General features: G+C 39.2%; 1 protein-coding gene across 2 annotated transcripts in view; it reads right to left on the bottom strand.

Annotated features, from left to right (window-relative positions):
- cplx2b (complexin 2b) overlaps positions 1-15,951 on the bottom strand; it is a 31,298-nt gene extending 15,347 nt beyond the window's left edge. The window contains exon 1 of one of the 2 annotated variants that reach the window (XM_066649453.1): positions 15,844-15,951. The gene's annotated coding sequence lies outside the window, so the exon portion shown is untranslated. Of the gene's footprint in view, positions 1-15,477; positions 15,549-15,843 lie in introns of those variants that run through there. The other variant, XM_066649454.1, reaches the window with a different exon arrangement.
- Between the last annotated feature and the right edge of the window lie 1,131 nt (positions 15,952-17,082).

The raw sequence follows: 17,082 nt of genomic DNA, 5'->3' as shown, positions 1-17,082 counted from the left end.
CTGGAACATTACTAATATCAATGGCGCAAAAGGGGAACCCTGCCAATCAGAGCATGACCAAGCGGGACTCTTGTGGAGAGCGTATGGCAATGCTGGGACTTGTTGGAACTGGCGTCCCAGCAGGTGGCTGTTTTTATGTTAGAAATACACAATTGTGAATATCATCTTTCATTCCAACACTGAACAGTGTAAAAAGGCAAAAGTTCCTTGCTGAATGTGTAAAAGGCTGAATTTTTAGATTTTATAAACTGTATCATACCATATTTAAGATTAAAATCATTCAGAGTGATTTGATGTGCATTGATGTCAATGGTGGATTGTACAGAACCATACTCTAATTACTTTACAGTGGTGGAAACAGGAACCGGGGCTCATGTTTTCAAGCAAATACGACACTTTGAGTTAATATCCAAACAGACCTTACTATCTAAGGGAACTTGTTTTGTGAGCTGATAAGTGTAAAGTAATAATAAATCAGGAACTAGGGTTCTGTTTCCTTATAGCATCCTCCATATGTTTTAAGCCAATACTCATATGCAAATGATTATAAAACCATGTCTCAGACATCAGGCAGTGTCTCTGGAGTTACGCTATGTAAAAAAAGAGTTTAGGTACAACAACCTTCAGACAAATCAAACACTTCATATGGACAGACATCTAAATATAAAAGCTGAAGTATGTGTGTCATATGGTTTAAGCCTATGTTTACGTTCACCAAAGAAGTGTAAGGCATTACATAGGGCTTTTCCTGAAATGTACTGTACCTCTAAAATATCATTGACTTATATCTTAGAAAGAATACAAACTTGAAAGTTGTTTGTTGAGCTACACAGAACAAAGGCAGCACTATTAGCTATTAGTGAATTTTGATCCTTATATAAATTCAATTTCAGAGCCAAACTGCTCAACTTTAGTAGAACACTCTGGGGAATCCAGTTACACATTATGAATAAACAAATATAATATACATACAGAGTGGGGCAGCAGGTAGTGTCGCAGTCACACAGCTCCAGGGACCTGGAGGTTGTGGTTTCTAGTCCCGCTCCGGGTGACTGTCTGTGAGGAGTTTGGTGTGTTCTCCCTGTGTCTGCGTGGGTTTCCTCCGGGTGCTCTGGTTTCCTCCCATGGTCCAAAAACACATGTTAGTAGGTGGTTTGGCAACTCAAAACTGTCCATAGGTGTGAGTGGGAGAGTGAATGTGTGTGTGTGTAGATGTGTTGCCCTGTGAAGGACTGGTGACCCCTCCAGGGTGTGTTCCTGCCTTGTGCCCAGTGATTCCGGATGGATAATGAATTTTGGAAGAATTCAGTTGATGTGCCAGTCACTAAACCCAACAGCATTAAACACATTCATACTGTGTTTTCATGTTTTTCTTGTACATTTTTACATTAACATTTGTGTCATGAACTTATAACTTATATATCATTCACTCAATGTCTGTAACTGCTTTTCCACTTCAGGTGCAATAAATGCAATTAAAATTGGTAAAATATTTTTTACCAAAATTCCATTTCTCACATAGGCTCTGCTACCTTTATCTAAAAGAATGTTGTTACATTGCACTGTAATGTATGAAGCTTAAAAGCAGTTGCAGTAAAGAGGCAATAACTTTCCAGTAAATTAAAATGGACAGTTCCTGGAGCTGAATCCTGCATCCAGTAGCATAACCTAGAGCAATCATAGACTTTTTATAAAGAGAACTATGTTTTCCCCTTGCACAGCCCTCATATTGCATTTTCCTGGACATGCTGATCCACACACAGTGGATTTACTCAAAGGAATTAAAAACTGCACAAAGCACCGTGTATATGCTTCTTAGATTATATTACTTGGCCAAAATAAAACCAGAATTCAGGACACTACTGAAACATGAACATGATTATAAATGCTCCTTATATATGTTGGGTCCAGCTCTGGAGACTGAAGTCCTTCCATTCTTTCCATGAGGAAATATTTCAGGTATAAACATGTAAGAAGTAAATTATTGTAGTCATTGTGTAGATTCTGTAATCCTGTTGCAATATACCGTTTTCTGAAACCACTAATGGCTTTGGCTATGGAGGCCAGGTGGTAGAAAAATCAGAGGACATGGGTGGATTCCTAACTTACTACCCAGCAGCTGTCAGAAAGACACAAAATACAATTTGCCATTTGGCCCAAGCAGATGCTTCCATTCAAAGAACCTTAAGGAACAATCCAGACATTTAGTTCACTTTTTACATACTTATACTATAACACAATTAGCATTTCACAAAACAAATCCCCTTCAGTCTCCATCCACAGCTAGCCAGTCCACAGGCCAAGCTAATGTATCCCAGTGGCTGTATGGTGATCAATTATAGTAGCAGGTTTTGCTAGAGGGTAAGGTGGCCTGGTTCCATTAATTTTTTATAACAAAATGATACATACACCATCTTAGAGGCCTATAGCAAATTAGCATGACTCAAGTCGTTTTTACTCTATAGCCTGTGAATAGCTTCTAAAAAAAGCCATCTCATTTTCCATAGCAAAACAGATATCTCACAGCAAATTAATTTTAAGTTTAGTACTAGACATGTAGAGATTCTCTTGTCATAAAATAGATGCCTGGTAATACTCCATAATCATAATCTCCAAATGTTCAGCTTATTCACACACAATCCTTTGGGTTATTGTTCTAGATTTGCAGTGGGTATCTTGATCAAAGACAGTGAAAGACAGACACAGCTCATCACTAATGGCTATTACTACATATTAGAAGTCACACCAGTGCAAAGTGTGAATTCTGATGTGTACATATGAAGCAAGGAACCAGGAAGTCCACATAAATGCGGCACCATAATGTGAAATGTAGCAGTGTCCATGAACATTTCAGACGTATTCTGAGTGTTTTTAGTGGAAAAAAAACTAGGCAGTTCATGTAATATTTAGTGCAGTCCTCATTAGGTTTCAACCAAATGTATGCTTCAAATTAAGTGGCAGTAGACCTATCCACTCTGCCCCAGAAATGTGCTCGGTAATGTGTGAAGTTTAGCAGTCGATAAACTGTATTGTGTTTTTTGTCAAATTATCTACATTCAGAATTATAGCCATACTCAAAGTGATTTTTTTCTGTAGTAGGTGAAAATAGCAATATAGTCTCTGTACTAGCATTGCTCACATGGTTGTTCGATGTCAAATAGAAACCAAAATAGCACATATTGCTAACAATATAATATAAAATGTATGCATGATATGTACTACCCTTTTCAATTAGATTAAAAGGAACTTGACCTGAGGTTGTCCTGTTTGCTACCAAAGAACACACTTGTCAATTGACAGAGCAGTTCCAATTTTGGTGTGAAAATGACTTTGACTATAACAGTTATGACTAGCCCTCCCCTGGCCCTTTACCTCATGTACATAAAGAGGGGGGTAATGGAAGCGTTATTAACCTCAAATGTCATACCCTACATCATTTCTAGAGCTGGGCCAGACAGTGTGAAGGCAGATGGGATATATCCATTGTCCATTTGCTCTGTGCATGCTTCATTCTGACTGCTAATTTTGCTCTGTCTCCACCTGATCTGATAAGTTGCACAGTGAACAGAGATGTGGAATATATTACATCAAGTCTGCTCATTAGTGAAGCTCTGCCTTGACTCTGCCATTTACATGTGCTGGCGTTACACATGGTTCATCAGTTTAAAAAGGTACAAAGTGAGAATTCTGATTGGCTTAGAAGATCCTGGTTAATTACAACTATCTATTCTCCTAACTGTTCTAATCATGCTTTTAAGAAATTAAATATATTTCAGACATACCCTCAAGAATATGCACTGAATATGTATTGCTAGGCAGATATATATATATATATATATATATATTTTTTTTGCAGTGAATGTAAATATGGGCAAAAAATTTCATGTCGTTTTTTTAAGTTATATACAACTAAATAGTTCATTACAGTGGTGCAGTCTTGTACCGTGTTGTACCGTGTCTTACAGTGGCTAATTTCAGTCCAAGGTCAGGAATAGGGGTTAAGTGTTAAACAAAACTGAACAAAGACTATGCATTTATTACTAAAATGTAACTATGGCATGTAACTACAGCCACTGCCACACTAAACACGGAAATATCAGAAAATGTTTATATTCAGTTAAAAACAAATGTTGTCTTAAAATAAAATGAGTAATAACGATAAAAATAATCAGTGTTTATTTGCATCCAGCTGGACTTAACACAGTGAATTTAACACTTTATTTTTACTGTATTTTACTGTGTTAGGTTTGTGCAGAAATTACTGCCAAAGCATTTTCCATTTGAGATTATATTTTCAAACATCTCATTATGTGTTATGTCTGCCTTTGATTTCCTTGACAATTATCATGAATTAGCCAGTACAACCAAGTATTAGTGAAGTCTTATAGCAATGTTATGTGCAGCAGCACACATTTTCATGGTAGATTTACTGCTATGGTTCATAAAAGTAAAAGGCCCCTAGCCTTTATTGAAACAATGGAGGTGTTTGCCTCTGGTATTTTAATTTACTTTTACAACAAAATAAAGAGAAATTCTATTTCATTGCAAAAATCAGCTGCCGAGGCCTAAACCGGTCTACAGCTCAGATGCAGCCTTTAATGGTCTATAATTGCGAACACAAATCACACAAATCAGATACATGAGATACATGGTGCAAAATTAAGAGCATGCAGAGTTGTTTATAGACAATTTCTAAAAAAATAGAAAAAACAACATTTGAGTTTCGCAACAGCAGATTCAAAAAGCTAAACACACAACCAAGGAAAACAAAAGAATGTATTTGTAAGAAAATGTTCTAGAGTTAGGGCGGCACAGTGGCACAGCAGGTAATGTCACAGTCACACAGCTCCAGGGACCTGGAGGTTGTGGGCTCAAGTCCTGCTCCGGGTGACTGTCTGTGAGGAGTTGGTGTGTTCTCCTTGTGTCCGCGTGGGTTTCCTCCGGGTGCTCCGGTTTCCTCCCACAGTCCAAAAACCACACGTTGGTAGGTGGATTGGCGACTCAAAAGTGTAAATGTGTGTGTGTCTGGTGTTGCCCTGTGAAGGACTGGCGCCCCCTCCAGGGTGTATTCCTGCCTTGCGCCCAATGATTCCAGGTAGGTTCTGAACCCACCGTGACCCTGAACTGGATAAGCACTTACAGATAATGAATGAATGTTCTAGAGTGTAACTTTCATTGCACAAACTCACATAATGTTACCCAAATTTTTCCATGGCTTCACATTTTTTGAAATGAGTATATAAATAAATAAAACCATATTCACCTACACAAATGAAAATCCCAGCATATGATTAAAAAAATAATGAAATTGCGTGTAGAATTGAATTTGTGCACCTGCAATAAGGACTTTATTAAAGCATTACTCTTATGTTGTTTTTGTGAGAGAGAAGAAAAAAATAAATCTACAAGTTTGCAACTCTTTTCCTGCGACTGCCAATTTACTGATACATGACTATTTTCTCCAACTACTCTACCATCACAGGTGCTTAGTCATTTTGCCAAATAATACTGTCTAAAATATACTTAACACATATTCAGTTGGATACTAATATTACAACTAATATTGCAGGATATGCTGCGTTTTTTCACTGTCAGAATAAAACCTGGTGGATTCAAAATAAATTTACAGGAGGAGAATAAAACGATTTAACGTTCAGTAAAATGTAACTAGATTTCAGTTGTTTTAAATCATCATTATTGGTCTGTCTGTTGTGACATTTAAACACTGTAAGGATAGCTGCCGCTATCACATTTAGTCAAAAATTTACATTCAAGGTTTTGTTCTGTTATTATGTTCCATGTAACTTGCAAAAAGAATAAATATTCATACTTGCTTTTACCGGATTCAAATGCATATGCTGGTCTCACATTAATAAAAAAACGATCTGCACAAATGCTGTCTTTTGCTGACTTCTATTAGCAGTAACGGTGTCTATGTATTATACTTTATTTATGTGAAATAGATGTACATATTTGAATCAAGCAAATCCAAAGAACTAATTTCAGCTCATTCTGTAGCATCACTCCATTGCTTCATGTTAACAAGCTGAAAAAGGGTTTGAAGTGTTGGGAATGTTCTGTGGGAAGGTTCTGGCCCCAAAGATAAAGAGACTGAGATGCTTCCCACACAAGAAAGGAGTGGGAGTTGCAGGGAGGGGATACTGGAAGTCAGGGCATGAAGGGTAATTAGGTTAAACTGTATGTTGCTCTGCTTGGTTTACAAAGTGAATCTGACAGCAAAGCACCATTGATGATAAGATTAAATATGGGGCATGCAGCCAGGACAGAACGCAGCACAGATCCAGCACACATGGGACGGAAATGAGACCGTTTTCTTCTCCCTCCTCGCCAGAATACATCATGCCACTGATGTCCTCTAATCAAATGGTATTTTTTATAGAACATTTATTTCATTTACAACAATCTAGCTTTTAGCCTTTAAACATTTTTTTTAAACTGTGCCTTCAAGACTTGTGTATAAGTGACTTCTGATTGGCTGCGCCTTACTGTCTCATGGAAGTAAACTGAAGATGGGCTTCATCTTTCGGGAAAGGTGTGAGTCTCTCGGGGTGATCTCTGTTCTTACTGAAAGTATTACGCAGCTGTCTGAGGGCTTACTTTATTTCACTCTTCACTCATGCCTGCTATGTCATTAATTAACTTTGGCCTCTCCTTTGTCTGCTTCATGACATGCTTGACTGAACAATAATTCACGTGTTTTATGATGAGTGACGGCGCTTCTCCAGCCACTATGTGTGTGGATGACCTTTCCCTGGCTTTTCACATGCACACTATTATTCCTTTGAATTTTAAGTACATTGGTGGAGGTGATAGTGAAGTACGTAGCGGTTCCCCTAGGGTTTAGAGCATTCAAAGAGTGACTAATCTATATTAAGAGCGATGCAACAGCTAATAGAGAAGAGAGGCCGCTTAGATTTCTCCACGCTGAGCATGTATTTATGTATTCTCTAAGGTCCCCCCTGAGAGTCCCTCATAAATTGGCTGGGGCAAATGAAGTGGCATTATAGACTCAGGTGAGAAGAGTTGTTACCAGGGCAACAGCTTCTGGTGTAAAAGCATCAGCTGGCAGTTGAGTATGATAAGGCCTAGAGAAGAGCCAGGGACTTGGGCACATCAGTTCTTCATTACCCATCACTGTCTGCACCCTACGCCTGTCCACACATTGAGTTGGACCCGGGACGAGGGAAGTGGAGTTTGCGGTGGCAGGTGGTGGGATTTCTGCTGATTTCTGTCAAGGTCTTGTGTCAGTTCTCTCTATACATATCATCAACTTATTTTTCTCCCAAAAGTTCATCATTTTCTGTAAAAACATCTTATTGTGCTGGCACTACTTATTCTTTCAGTGCTGGGCATATTCTTGAGATTCACTTGTAGAAGTCATGGGTACACTATATGAGAGAGTTCAGCAACTTTAAAGGGCACACATTGTCAAAAAAGACATTCAATTGCTTGAATAATCTACATTAAAAAGCATGAAATAAATAGCCCACTCTGGAACATGTACATCTGGAATCTATATATCATCATGTCTAATACCATGTGTCAGTTAGATAGGTGTAAAACCCCCAAAACACTGAGCTGTGGCGACATAGAACTGTTCTCTGGAGCCAGGGAGCTACATTCAACACATTATGCATAAGTCGGAGTGATTTCTGATACATAATCAATAAACCAGCAACATTTTAACCACACTACCTATCATTAAAAAAGCTTTATGGCTTATTACGATTCTGAAATACTCTTCCCACATAGCTCTTTTAGAAAAAAAATGTATAGATACCATGTTTGTATGAAGATTTTATAACATTTTGAAAAGTGTTGTTTTGTTCAAGAAAAGCCTCCAACATTTCGGACACATTTTCAGGGTGTTTTATGTAACTCAAACGAATGGAAAAACACTCTGAAAAATTACGTACAGAATGGAAATTAAATGTAAATGTAATTAACTGCAGAATCACTGTTTAATTTAATGAAATTAAATGTATTTACATAATGACTACTGAATGAGACAGTAAAGCTGGAGTAACACTCTCTTAGAGCTCAAAACAAGTTCTGATATTATGCATTGACAGTGCTGAGTGCAGTTTCATGAAACTGACATTTTACTGTGGTATATATTGACTCAGTATCGACCCACTTAGGCCAACATATGAATTTCTACCTACTGCAGAGTTGGAGCAGTCGGGGACCCTTGCTTTCAGGGAGGGGGTCTTCATTCAGTTCTTCTGACCCCTTGCCAAGTAAGTGTCAAAGTATATCAGTGGCACAGGAGGTCATGGGAAAGCCATTCTCCAGTGGGGGCCAATTAGCCTCTGTCACAATGCAGTATGTATGTCTGCTGAACACAGTCACAGCATTTGCTGACTTCAGTGTGTAATCCACAATACAAACATCTCATGTACAGTTTTAAAGAATAAGTATCTTTTGGCACACGTTAATATGTGAGGAGCTGAACAAGCTAAATTTGAAGGCCTTAAAGTTTATGGATAAATTCAAATTAAACAGGCAGCATATTCTGTAGCATGCAAAATCCATTTTTCTATATAGAAAGAGCTACCAATCCATTACAAGGCATAGCCTTCTCCAATTATTTTGGAATAGCATGTTTACAAAGACATCTGCTTATTAAATAGATAGCAGCTCAGTGTCCTGTTAAGGCAAGAACACGAGCACTGAGCTACACAGACATGTCTTACTTCTACCAAAAGCAAAAGATTTGATTTTCTCTGTTATAAAGAGGAATTGATCTTCATCTTGCAGAGCTAACGAGCTCAACAGCTGAAAGACATCCTTAATATAGTCATTTAACCTAAATTAGCACTTGTGCACATCCTTCCCTATTTATTTTATTTTAGATCTCACTCTTTTATTTATGGATGTGTTGTCCTATTTTAACTCTTTTTCCATTTAAATGTTTTCCTCTTTTTTCTATTTTTTAATCTGTGCTAAGCCCTACTTTAAATATCAGGCCTGCAGAAAAAGCCTAATTAACGTCTGTTGTTTTGTCATCTTCTGAGTCTGAAACCCTGGGAATAGAAGCAGGCATTAATACGGATTGCAGAAAATAAACAAATGAACAAACAGGTTTGCTACATCTGTCCTGTAAGATTTTCCCCTGAAAGGCTGACAGTTCGCAAACACCACATGCAGCTTTTAAGGTGAGTAAAATATGTTCATCCATCTGTGCAATGGCAGTGTATATGGTTTACTTTTTAAAGTGTATGTGTGGTGTTGCTCTGTAGACAAAACGGCCAAATACATAATCAACATTACTTAATAATACCGATAGGTATTGGCTGAAATTCATAGATTTTTCTAGCCTTTTAGATTCCTGTAAATTGGGAAAAAAAAATTACTATATATATAGACGGGCTATGGGTTTGAAATACCATATCTGCAAAGGATAGATTATTTATTATTTTCTGATTTTACAAATAATTAGATAATTACTAATAATTTTAAAAATAATTACTTGTCCTTTAGTATTGATTGGTCTATCATCAAATAAAATTATTAAATTATTAAAAAGAAAGAAAAGGTGAAATTTGTAAAGGTTTTTAGAAAATAATTACTCAACTGAACTTTTAAATATTTTTATCCTTTTAAATCAACAGTCATACACTCTACTGAATTGAACAATATGATTCACCTCACTCAAATCTTGGGGAAAATATTAAGCTACTGAGAGTTAAATCTAAAACCAGAACAAAATATTAAATTCAAAACCTGACATTAGTTACAGAATATAAATATTCACATTTGAAATTACTGACTGGACTGAAATTAATATGCGCACACACAAAAAATAAAAACATGTTGCAGGCCTTTCTCAGGTAATGGGGAAATCTTATTCAGAGGACCCACAGAACTTTCCCGTCGCTGTGGAGTCTATCTAACCTGTCTCTGGGGTTTCCTTGGTTCCATCAAATTACCATCTCCTACGTTCATTTACCGTAATAGCATGAGTATACGCGCCTGAGTGCGCGCAGCTGGCTGTGCTAACCAGGAATAGAAATTAGGGTTTATTGCGCTCTATTACCCAAAGCTTATCATCGTTATCGAGCAAAAATTAATCACGAAACAAATCGAGATCGTTTTATCACCCAGCACCACAGCAGTGAAAAGCTGTTCTTAACATCCTACTACACCCTAACTCAAAGAGAGAAGGATTAAAAGCACTGAATCTTTAATTTGCTCTACTTTTTTTTATTACTTTAGCAACTTTTCACCATTTCGCTCTCCTCATTGTTGTCATCTTCTCTAATCAGGAGAATAATTGATTAACTTACCATAATGTAAATACCCCAATACTACAGGGAACTGCGTTAACTTGTGGAAAAGGGGTATATGTCCGCCTCAAGGTCTTGTTTGACATGGAAAACCAGTCACAGCAAATGTAAGATTATGTCTAGTAATGATTAAGAAATCATTTGTTTAAAAAAAAAATAGTTATACAAACTGAAAAATATTTGCGAGCAAACAGTGGACTTGCCATCCAGTATCTTGAATCTGAAATCTGATGACCTCTACTTTTGCTACATTTCAACAGCTGAAGCATCTTTTGTGTGTTTGAAGAGTGCTCTGTGTCCATGTGCGTCTGCCCAGGAGCTAGCCACTTAGAAGAAGGAAGAATCTGGGGACGGGAGATAAGCTCTCATTTGAAATACTTGCCTGGAGCAGGCCATCCAAAAGAGCATTATCTCTGTACAATTTTGCTAGATTAAAGGTCTTTTCAATTACAGCCAACTTCCCTAACATCTCACCACAGTCAGAGACGGTGTCACTGGCATCCATTTCTTAAAAAATCTTTAGAGAATCAAGTCCACAGAGAAGACGCTGAGGCACAATCAGAGGCCAAGCATGAAATCTTGTTCAAAGCAACAGCACTGCCAGTTTCTCTCTCTCTCTTTTGCGTAGAATGTCCAGAAAACAAATTTACTGTACACTGCCAAATTTCACACTTACAGGATTATCTCAAGTGGCCAAGCTAATGAAATAAAATGTCTGAAAATACCAAACACTCAGTCGCCAGAAGCGCTAATCTGCAGCAGGCCAGCAGCCGAAAGAGAAGTGCACACGCCAGAAAAGAGACAAAAGGCATTTTTAAAAGTGCTCCTGCTGACCTGTCACTGCCACACACCTGTTGAGTTCCTTTAAGCTCCTTAGCCTCCCGGCCACTTTCTGCCACACTGACAAGTTTAAGGCATTTCCACCAAAAGAAATGTCACTGTAGCCTTCTGGAAAAAATGGAAACCTAAAAAAGCTTTTTTTTTTCCTGCAGATATAAATAATTTAGCACTGGATTTCTCTCCCTGCTGCTGGGCCAGAGCTGATGACTTTCTGAAAAAAAAACACAGACATAAAAGGCCTTGCAACCTGCCATTCCTCACCTGCCATGTCCAACACATTAGCTGCATGTCGATAACACTGTTCTGTCTCTTTGATCTGCTATGTGGTCATGAATCATGTCTTTAAACCTAGGTATATTGTGAGTATATATATATATATATATATATATATATATATATATATATATGTGTGTGTATGTATATATATATATAAATTAGATTGACACTCATTTATAAAGCAATATCTCTTTCGCTCTCTCTTTTTGAGCTTGCGCTTGTCTTGTCAAGACCAGGGTTGAAGTGTGTCAGGAACCTTCTTAGGATCATTAGACACAGGATGTGAATGCACCCTGGACATGGCTCCAGTCCACTGCAGCGCATTAGACACTCACCAACTTGCACTCTTAATGTGGATGATTGTAAAACCAGTTCACCTACCAACATGTGATTTTGTTTTTTCAGGAGGAAACCATAGCATCCAGAGGAAGCCCAAGCCAACACAGGGAGAACGGAACTAACGCTCCTAGGAATCCAAGACGCTGTAGCGGTGTGGCTTTGATAAGACCAGTTGCCCCAACATGCTGCCCTCTTTACTACCTTTAAGGCTATTTTGGCATGGTCTAGGTGTGTATGTGTGATAAAATAAGGATTCTTAAACTTTTTCTCCTCAAAGCCCAACTGTTTCCTACAAATGAATATGAATGTCTGCAATTTTCAACACAGTGATGTTTATGTGCCAGTCTCTGGGAAGCAGATGATTAAAACATCAGGGGGTGTATTTTGTTTTAAGAGATAAGTGGAAAAAAGTAGATGAAGATGATTTGTGTCCCACTGCCGCAGTGCTTATGTTGTATATTGCCATTTGCAGACAGGTCATATTTCATTCTTAGTATTAAGTCAATAATTTTATTGATTTTCTGACATAGTGCAATCACCAGCTCACTGAAGCTACCGGCTTACCCTCCGGCCTGAGGCTTGGTGCCCACTTGTGAGCTCTGGCCCATTGTTTGAGAAACTGTGATAAAAATTTGTTTTATATTTTTATGTTTTAATAAATTTCAGCCATTTTTTTCTTGCCCTCATGAACAGCTCTTAGCAGTTTAATGGTCCTTTAAGCTTTTTAGTAGCAGTTATTTTAGTAGTACAACACCACCTAAGATTGCCACTGCTCCTGAAGTGATATGTTTCCATTAATTACGATTTCTCATAACAATAGAACATGATTTTGACAACTTTGATTCAAATTGCTGTATTAATGCAGTTCCAGTGAACAGCTCAACATGCTTGGAGAAAAATAATGCCCTACTCTGTTAGCTATCAAATGTCTGCGTTGGCTAGCATTATGCTGAGTGATGTGAGAGAGGAGAGGGGGGGGGGGCAACCTACCCACCCACAGAAAATGGAAAGCCAGTTCCTGGCCGCAGCCCCTGAACACCATTTCTTCTCACTATTTTATTGTCCTCAGGAGTGGTGGCCTCGATGCTCCAGGCATGTGTTTAGTGACTAAACATTCACAAGTTTTAGTGGAACTGAAAGTTTTTCACTTTCCATCTTTTCCAAATCTTGACAAATGGCTCGTGGAAATGACACCATTCTTTCAGCACATACTTCTTATTCTTGACTTGACACAGGAGTGTTTAGCCTGCTGCTTTCAAATGCTTTCAATTTTTTACCTATTTATGAGACGTAGACTGACACACTGCATTATTGATTGCTAACATTTTCTTAAAGGCACTGCTTTTGTTTTTTTCTTTCTGTCAGGCTTAATTTTCCTGATTAGCTTTTAGGGTTTGAGTGCTAATTATTGCGTGGCCATTTGGCCTGTGATGAATGTGAATGTGGTGTATGTCCTGGCTAACCTTGATGGAATGAACAGTACACATGAGCGCATGCTGAGGCGTAGCTCACATTAATCACAGCTTTAGTGTGTGTTTTTTTTCCCTTTCTGACTCAGTTACAGCCATGACAGCATGCTGGCCCTCTTGGAGAAAGCACATGAGGAATGGACCAAGGCTATGCATGATTCTTTCCCTTGCCCCAGGAGTGAGTGCTGTAGAACACTAATGTGCATTTGGGGCATTCAGTGTCCAGAACCCAATTGGAAACTTGTGCTGCCGCATTGGGAAGTCATGCCTTACTCTCTCTTTAACCTCTGTATATTCTTCTGTCCTAGAAAGTAGGAACAGGTAATGCAGTGGGAATAGCCCAATAATCAAATATGTTTTCATCATTCATTCATTCATTGTCAGTAACCAATTATAAATTCAGGGTCGCGGTGGGTCTGGAGCCTACCTGGAATCACTGGGTGCAAGGCAGGAACACACCCTGAAGGGGGTGCCAGTCCTTCACAGGACGACACACCCTCACACATTCACTCACAGCTATGGATACTTTCGAGTTTCCAATCCACCTACCAATGTGTGTGTTTTTGGACTGTGGGAGGAAACTGGAGCACCCAGAAAACCCACGCAGACACAGGGAGAACACACCACACTCCTCACAGACAGACTTGAGCCCCCAACCTTGGTCAGAAAATTTGTCACTTTTTTTCTGAGAGTGACAAAGCCTGCTAATTTTGATTTCCATTTCTCATGCTTCACATTCATCAACAAATATATATATATATAACAATAAGTAATATTTCCAAGCCTTTACACTTTAAAACAATTCGCTATCTATGAAAATGAACCGTCAAGTTAACATACAGCTCAAATGTGCAAATTGACCAAATGCTGGCAGGAGCGGCAAAGTTGCACAGTGCTTGCGGCCCAGGACATTAGCAGGAGACAACCACGCTGAGAAGCTTTCTAAAACCAGACTGTTTGACCACGCTAAATGGTAGCAAATCCTTAGCAATGCAACTGCCTGGGTTAGGTCGTTGTAGCACTTGTACGATGGGAATACACCCTGGAGGGGGCGCCAGTCCTTCACAGGGCAACACACACACTCACACATTCACACCTACGGTCACTTTTGAGTCGCCAATCAACCTACCAACGTGTGTTTTTGGTCGGGATGGTTATCCTGCTGTTTACATGGGACAGTATACTGATCTAAAAAAATAATAATAATAAATAATGTGTAAAATGATTAGCTGTCGATGTGCCACTCATAGCACATTCCATTATGAAGGGATCTAACAGCCTGTTTAAGAGCCAGGGTTGGAGCACGTTTGGGGTGTGTTAATAATGTCACACGTCGCATATTAGTTATGTGATTTCCTGAAGGTTCGTATTTAAGTGAAAACTTAGACGTTCAAATTTTCTGGTATTTGATGTCTATCGTGAAACATATTGTTACTGTTTTAACACCTAGGCCTCATGCAGGCTTTTACATATTAGCAATTTTATATGTGCTAAAAATCTATAATGATTATTAGATATTGGGGTTTTGGGAGAGAAAACATATCAGATTCATGCATCCAGAGAAATCATTCAGTATTGTTACTGGTGTCAGAAGGTAAGAATTTAAAAGAAACACCTGGATTACAGACATTACACTGAAATGTAAGATTATTGCCAGTTAGAAACAAATAAAAATGGCCTAGAAATATCATTTTTAAAGCAATTTTCTTCTAATATTGACATGATGTAGACAGCATTGTGGATGGGCATTACTGAGTGTTTCCTGTTTTTTGTTTATTTTATTTTTTTCGTTATACTTTTTTTTTTTTTTACCCCAGTCAAATTATTCACACTGTGCCGTTTTGTCCTCTACTACACACCCTATCACAGAAATCTTATTAAAAGTATGATGTCCAAACTTCACGTGACATTATGGACTAAGTAAATATACTTAAATTAAAAACACAAGGATTAACCCAGAGTCGAAATAAATAATAAATAAATAATAAACAAACACAGTGCCTATGTCAACCTGTTCGAAAAGGCACGTGACATTTCTTTATGCATAAGTCTTACTACAACACACACAAACACACGAGGTAGGGGCAGTTATTTAAGACGTGACAGCCTACATAAAAGCTTGATTTAAAGGCAGCCCTCGGGAAGCGGAGAATAAGAGCCAGTGAGAGGAAGCCCTCAGTAAACACACCAGCGTTATTCCGGCTGCACAAGGAAATTAACAACCGCCTCGTCCCCACACACACCTTCAGCGCCGCTGCACCTGCACGTTCCGTCCTCTTCCCCGCGAGGACATCACTTCCTCCCGTTCCCTGCCCCTCCAGCACGCCAGCAGACACCCACGAACCAGCACCTGTTATTTTTTTCCCTTTCTTTTCACATCTCGCAATATGGAGCTGAAAGTGGCAGATCACGCCTTACCCCGCATGCCCAACCCTCCGCATCCATCCGCGTGTTTGCACCACTGCAGCAGCTCGAGCAGCGAGCACCCGCCACAGCCGCGAGTATACAGGCGGCCCTCTCGCGCTCCGTGGAGCTGCCGCCGCGGCTGTGGTGGTTTTAAAGCGCGCTGTGGATCAAAAAGAGCATGCGAGGATGGAACATGTACAAACCTCCGCTCGCGGCTCCAGGCTTCTCACTGTGTGTGGCTCGAGAGACTGCTCCTCTACTGTACAGTCTCCAAACTCCCCCTCCCCCTCTTATTCCTTCCTCCCTCCCTCCTCCCTTCCCTCCTTCCCTCTCTCCCTCCTCCTTTCAGCTTCTCTCCCTGAGAGTTGACTCCTGCTTATTTACTTACTTTTGCTTCGTTTTTCCTAATTTTCCACATATACCACATTAAATGGTGTAGTATTTAAGGTGGAACAGAAAATGCAACTTCACATAAATTCAACTTAATCTCTCTCTCTCTCTCTCTCTCTCTCTCTCTCTCTATCTATGAATCAGAACTGTTCCATCTTAAATTGTGCAAAATTTAAGGCTGCCTACAAAATTGTAACCATAACACTGGCAAATAGAAAGTCATCTTCAGCTTCATCCTCCCTCCCTCCTCCCCCCTCACCTTTCTTTCTGTCAAACCATTCCTCCTCCCTCCTCTCCATCCCTTTCTTCCCTCCCTTCTTTTCTCCAACTACGTATCTCTATCCAACTCTTCCCCTCTTTTCCCCTCCCTCTCTTGCTTATTTTACATATCTCTGTCCCACCCTCCACCTCTCCATCTGTACATCTTCCCCACTGCCCTTTCTAGCCCTTTCTAGTCTTCTCTTCTCCTTCTTTCTATCCCTCCCTTCCATCTCCCTTCTGCTCTCCACCCCATTTCTCCCTCCCTTCACTCCATCCATTTCTCTTTTTCTCTCCTCCCTCCCTCTATGCCTTCTACTCTTTATTTCCTGCTTGGATGTTTCTCTCCCACCTCTCAGCCTACTTGCCTTCATCCTCTCCATCTCTCCCTCTAACTTTCTAGTATTTATGTGAAATGTTTGATATATAAAAGAAACTGAATATTTTGAGTCTATGATCCTTCATCAGCACATGGTCTCAGTTACATTACCTTTATTTTGTCCAGTGTTTTTTCAGATAGTGATGCCATCAATCCACAGCTTAATATTAACTTACACTTTAGTGTATGGGAGTGGTTTAGCTTTGGGTTACTTGGAGTGGGGGGTGGGGATGTGGTTGTAAAGGTGTTGTGCTCATCTGTCATTATCTGCTCTGTTCATCAGACCCAAGCAAACAATACTGACAGCTGCGAGGCCTGCACTGTGCTCAGAGTTAAACAAGGCCAACACAAAGCAGAACATAATGTCTTTTAACATATTAGAATAGGTGACGATGTAGATATTGTTTTGTAACAC

This window comes from Hoplias malabaricus, chromosome 17 (assembly GCF_029633855.1).
Source record: "Hoplias malabaricus isolate fHopMal1 chromosome 17, fHopMal1.hap1, whole genome shotgun sequence".
In the NCBI taxonomy this organism is placed as follows: domain Eukaryota; kingdom Metazoa; phylum Chordata; class Actinopteri; order Characiformes; family Erythrinidae; genus Hoplias; species Hoplias malabaricus.
This window is presented reverse-complemented; position numbering and strand designations above follow the sequence as displayed.